Source organism: Babylonia areolata, chromosome 18, assembly GCF_041734735.1.
Source record: "Babylonia areolata isolate BAREFJ2019XMU chromosome 18, ASM4173473v1, whole genome shotgun sequence".
NCBI lineage: Eukaryota > Metazoa > Mollusca > Gastropoda > Neogastropoda > Buccinidae > Babylonia > Babylonia areolata.
The window spans coordinates 30,767,101-30,773,016 of NC_134893.1; positions in this window are offsets into that span (position 1 = coordinate 30,767,101).

The window sequence follows — 5,916 nt, forward strand, 5'->3', positions numbered from 1 at the left end:
CTTCCTTCCTTCCTTTCTTCTTTCCTTTCTTTCTTCCTTCCTTCCCTTCTTTCTTTCTTTCTTCTTTCCTTCCTTCCTTCCTTTATTCTTTCTTTTTACTTTCCTTCTTTCTTCCTTCCTTCCTTCTTTTCCTTCTTCCTTCCTTTTTTCCTTCCTTCCTTTCTTCTTTCCTTTCTTTCTTTCTTTCTTCCTTCCTTTCCTTCTTCCTTCCTTTTTTCCTTCCTTCCTTTCTTCTTTCCTTTCTTTCTTTCTTCCCTCCTTCCTTCATTTATTCTTTCATTTTTACTTTCTTTCTTTTCTTTCTTCCTCTTCCCGTACCTCCTTTCCTTTGGATCGTTGTTGGTTGCGCGCGGTGCTCTCTGAGTAAAGGATGACGTCACAGAGGAGGGAGGTCTTCAAACCTACTTCTGGAAATCTGCCGACATATTGATGATTAACCTTTAAAAGCAGGGAGCAGGGGAGGCACCCAGTCACTGGAACACCGATACAGCCTCCCCCCTACCCCCCCAACTCCCCAGCCCCCACAACCCACCGACCCCTTTCTGGTTGTGGGAGGGGAGGAGGGGAGACGGAGGATAAGGGGAGGGGGGGGGAGGACGGGGAGGGGGGAGGGAGGGAGGGATAGGGAGAGAGAGAGAGCGGGGGGGGGGTGGGGGGGGGGAGAGAGAGAGATGGGGAGAGAGAGATGGGGAGAGAGAGAGATGAAACGGTATGAAACTAATCAAATTTTATTTCTAGACGGTAGTGGAAAAAGCATTGATACTTTTTACGTCAAGGTCTCTGAGCAATACTAAAAACAACAACAACAACAACTACTACTACTACTACTACTAACACACACACACACACACACACACACACACACACACACACACACACACACACACACACACACACACACACACACACACACAGAGGTTGTCGGGGTGGGAGGAAGTCAACTACGTAAGGCGGGTCATGGCGATCTTGCAAGTATATCTCCAGTGCATATGAAATAATTATCTTGGAGTCCATGTTTTGCATTCCATAAACGATTGCCTCGTCCCCCCCCCCCCCCCCCCCCCCGTCACACCCCCTCCCGCTTCGCCTAATAGAATAAAAAAGAAGAAAAACTGGCACGAGCACAAAAACAGTCATATTCGCCTGGAACAGAAACACACACACGCACGCGCACACACAGACACACACACACACGCACACACATACACACTCACCAAGCTCCCTCCACACACACACACACCTACACCCACACACCCACACACACACGCACACACACACACACACATACAGGGAGACAGAGACAGGCAGCATTCAGAACCCAGACATAATTCACTTTTTGGGAAAGCAGGTAGATGCATATGTAGGACGCACGGAATGCCCAAAATAAAGGGAGAAATTGGATAAATAATTATTATGGACAGATTCTTCGTAACTCAAGGCGAAGGGGAGAGAGAGAGAGAGAGAGAGAGAGAGAGAGAGAGAGAGAGAGAGAACTCAGAACTTTAATGGAAGATCACCGACTTGCATATTAATCTGGTTACACATGTTGTCCACATACATTATTATATAAATCAAACCTTGAGCAGGATGAACAACAATAGTACGCACATGTTGATGATACAACTAAAAGAAGAGAACGAGAATAGGATCATTTAGGAATGCATTTAATAATGTCCTTCATTTAGACTGGGAGCTCTTTGATTACTGCACAGAAAACATGCATGACTACATCTCTTGTTACAGCGCTGAGCCTCGTTTTCATGCAGGTGGGTTGACAGAGGAGTCATCCATAAACTGTGCATGTGTTTGGCTATGTATTCTTTTTTTTCCCCGCAAAGCATCACACTGTGGACAGATTACAAATACACGAATTTCGTCTTCGTTTCCTCTTCCGTCCTTTCAAAAAAAAAAAAAATTAATTTTTTAAAAAACTCTCTTTGTAACGCTGATTAAGCTAGTTTATTCTCCAAATATGTGTGGAAAAAAAACCCACAATAACAACAACAACAACAACAAAATTAATGTCGGAAACTGAACGCTTTGCTTCCAAACTATGTGACGACAAAACACCGTTTCTATCGCAACCTAGACCACCCAGCTCCCCCCCCCCCCCCCCCCAACTCCCCCCTCCCCCCAACTCCCCGCACCCTATCAATCGTTCATCCTCCAGCATGAGACATTAGAAAAAAAAGGAGGAGGAGGAGGAGGAGGAGGAATTATGAAGAACTGATCAGTTTGTTTTCTTTTGGTTCAAATTTTTAGCTTTGTAAAGGGGGTAAAGTCACAGCGTGACGATCGTTGAGCCATTATCTCTCCCCCCCCCCCCACCCCCACACCCCCGTGACTAAGTTCTCTCCGGAGAGAACACAATAAGTCGAAAATCAGTCGTCCCGCCCTCCGGCTGACATTTGGTGCTTTGTGTGTCGGACACAATGGGAATGAGGCAAGGTATGGTTTGGTTTGGTTTGGTTTTGTGCATGTGTGTGTGTGTGTGTGTGTGTGTGTGTGTGTGTGTGTGTGTGTGTGTGTGTGCGCATGCATACACACACATCGATTTAAATGCACATGCCAGCATTGGTGGAAAATGTCAGTACTAATGATCCAGCGTGTTTTCTTTTTTTTTTCTGTATAAGTACTATTAGTGTGTGGAAAGAGAAGTGGTTTTTTGTTTGTTTTTTTCTTCTTTAGGGGGTTGGGGTTTAGGGGGTGGGGGCTCTACCCGAAAATGTCGACCCCTGAGAGAGCGAGAGAGCGCCTAGGATCTGCTTTAAAAAGAAAGCCAGAATCGTAAATCCATGTACCTTGAAGTAGAAGGCTTGTGTCCATATTTGGCCTGCATGGCAAAGAGCAAAGTCATTTGTGCTGCTGTACTGGGACTCCGACTGGCTTGCACTGGGAGGGGTGGGTAAACACACAGACACACGCACGTAAGAAGAAAAAACACACACACATGAACAGAGACAGACAGACACAGACACAGACACACACACACACACACACACACACACACACACACAACGCATACAGACACAACGACACACACACACGACGACACACACACACACACACACACACACACACACACACACACACACACACACACACACACACACACACACACACACACACACACACACACACACACACAGATGTGATAAACAGATCAATGATTAATAACTGAATATACCTGTATAACTAATATGCCGTTTGACAATGATAATTTTACCACAACAATGCGCAGAAGTAAGTGGTTTTTGCGCTTTCCCCCGAAAACGGAGTATGGCTGTTCATGTGGCAGGGTGAAGACGGTATTGTACATGTATACGAGTGGACATAGGAGTTGCAGCCTACGAACGGGGGATGAGGAGGGGACGAAGAAGAAGAAGAAGCAGGGGGAGAAGGAGAAGACGAAGAGCATATGTTATTCCAGAAACCGTTGAGTTTCAGACAAAATAAAGTGGTGAGTAGATGTTCGTGCAATCTGAGGTGCACGTGCAGGCGCCATACCAAGACTGAGTGACTTTTATGAATATTTATTGTCTGTCTTTTCTCTTTTAGATCTTTTTTTTTTTTTTCGATACTCGATTTCTGCACATTCCTCTTTCATCGTGGCTTCCGAAATGTAGGAACCCACCATGATTCAATATGAAGCATTGACATCATTCTGTCAGTTGCCCTTTTCTTGACATCTTTATATATTTTGAGAGACAGTACCGAGAGAAGGAGGAGGAGGAATTTTTGTTTAATGTCCCGTCACACATATCGGTAATTGAAGACATTTTGTTAAAGTATTTATGAATACATCTGAGTATTTTCGGTTAGAAGGGGTGGGAGATGTGGATGAATGGAGGGTTGGGGGAAACTGGGCGAATGAGAGTAAAAATGTGGGTGAAATTTGGAAGACAAACAAACAAACAAACAAACAAAAACACGAAAAAAACAACAACAAAAAAACAGCCTCTAAATACAGTTACAGGAAATTACTTAAAGGACTTCGTAAGAGAGAAGTCGTTAAACTGACAAGCGAAACAACTGATAATGAATGCAAAAAGTCAAAAACATCAACGTTCTCATTCACTTGTGAAGACACACTTTCGTGTACAAAAGGCTTCATCAAGCTACAGTGAAAAATTATATGCTCAATTGTCAGGTTACTAAAGCATATACACTTGACATTAGAACAATACTTGGTCCGTAATGAATTTGATAATAGTCTGAGAGCTAAGCTCAGAATTGGTCTGCGAATCGGACCAAAGTCTAAGAGAGTCAACTGACGAGGTTTTAGACTTGAATTCAAGCACCTATAAAAGTCTCTTTCTGGTATATTGCTTATTTCCTTGTATGACAATGGGCAATATACTTTTATACTATCTATATGATTTTTCGCTCCCCTTTTTGCTGCCCTGTCTGCTTGGTCGTTACTCCGAGAGAAGGTGTGTGGGTTTTGGTAAAACTGGGACGCTAAATGTTCCACAGAAAAAGTGGGTGTTTGAGGACGCTAAAAATGTTCAATGCGACGACTATAGTCAGTTCTTTTCCTTTCTTTCTTTCTGACTGACCTTTTTTTTTAACCCCTTGACGGGTGAACCCGGCGAAATGATATCAGTTTGGCATGAGCTTGAGGAGTGGTCATTACCTTTTGTGTAAATCAGTGGTGTCGTTGATTGTACTTGACAAAATAATGCAATCCTGACCTGTAAGTTTTGTTTTATCTCATTGAGGTGAAAGTCCTTCACTGACATCCTGACGTGTAAGTTTTGTCTTATCTCAGTGAGGTGAAAGTCCTTCGCTGACATCCTGACGTGTAAGTTTTGTCTTATCTCAGTGAGGTGAGAGTCCTTCACTGACATCCTGACCTGTAAGCTATGTCCGATCTCAGTGAGGTGACAGCCCTTCACCGACATCCTGACCTGTAATCTCTGTCCTATCTCAGTGAGGTGACTAGCCCTTCACTGACATCCTGACCTGTAATCTCTGTCCTATCTCAGTGAGGTGACTAGCCCTTCACTGACATCCTGACCTGTAAGCTCTGTCCTATCTCAGTGAGGTGACAGCTCTTCACTGACATCCTGACCTGTAAGCTCTGTCCTATCTCAGTGAGGTGACAGCCCTTCGCTGACATCCTGACCTGAAACTTCAGTCTGATCTCAGTGAGGTGACAGCCCTTCACTGACATCCTGACCTTTAATCTCTGTCCTGTCTCAGTGAGATGGCAGCCCTTCACTGACATCTTGACCTGTAATCTCTGTCCTATCTCAGTGAGGTTACTAGCCCTTCACTGACATCCTGACCTGTAATCTCTGTCCTATCTCAGTGAGGTTACAAGCCCTTCAATGACATCCTGACCTGTAAGCTCTGTCCTATCTCAGTGAGGTGACAGCCCTTCGCTGACATCCTGACCTGAAACTTCAGTCTGATCTCAGTGAGGTGACAGCCCTTCACTGACATCATGACCTTTAATCTCTGTCCTGTCTCAATGAGATGGCAGCCCTTCACTGACATCTTGACCTGTAAGCTTTGTCTTATCTCAGTGAGGTGACAGCTCTTCACTGACATCCTAACATGTAAGCTCTGTCTTATCTCAGTGAGGTGACAGCCCTTCGCTGACATCCTGACCTGAAACTTCAGTCTGATCTCAGTGAGGTGACAGCCCTTCACTGACATCCTGACCTTTAATCTCTGTCCTGTCTCAGTGATATGGCAGCCCTTCACTGACATCTTGACCTGTAAGCTTTGTCTTATCTCAGTGAGGTGACAGCTCTTCACTGACATCCTGACATGTAAGCTCTGTCTTATCTCAGTGAGGTGACAGCTCTTCACTGACATCCTAACATGTAAGCTCTGTCTTATCTCAGTGAGGTGACAGCCCTTCGCTGACATTCTGACCTGTAAGGACTGTCTTATCTCAGTGAGGTG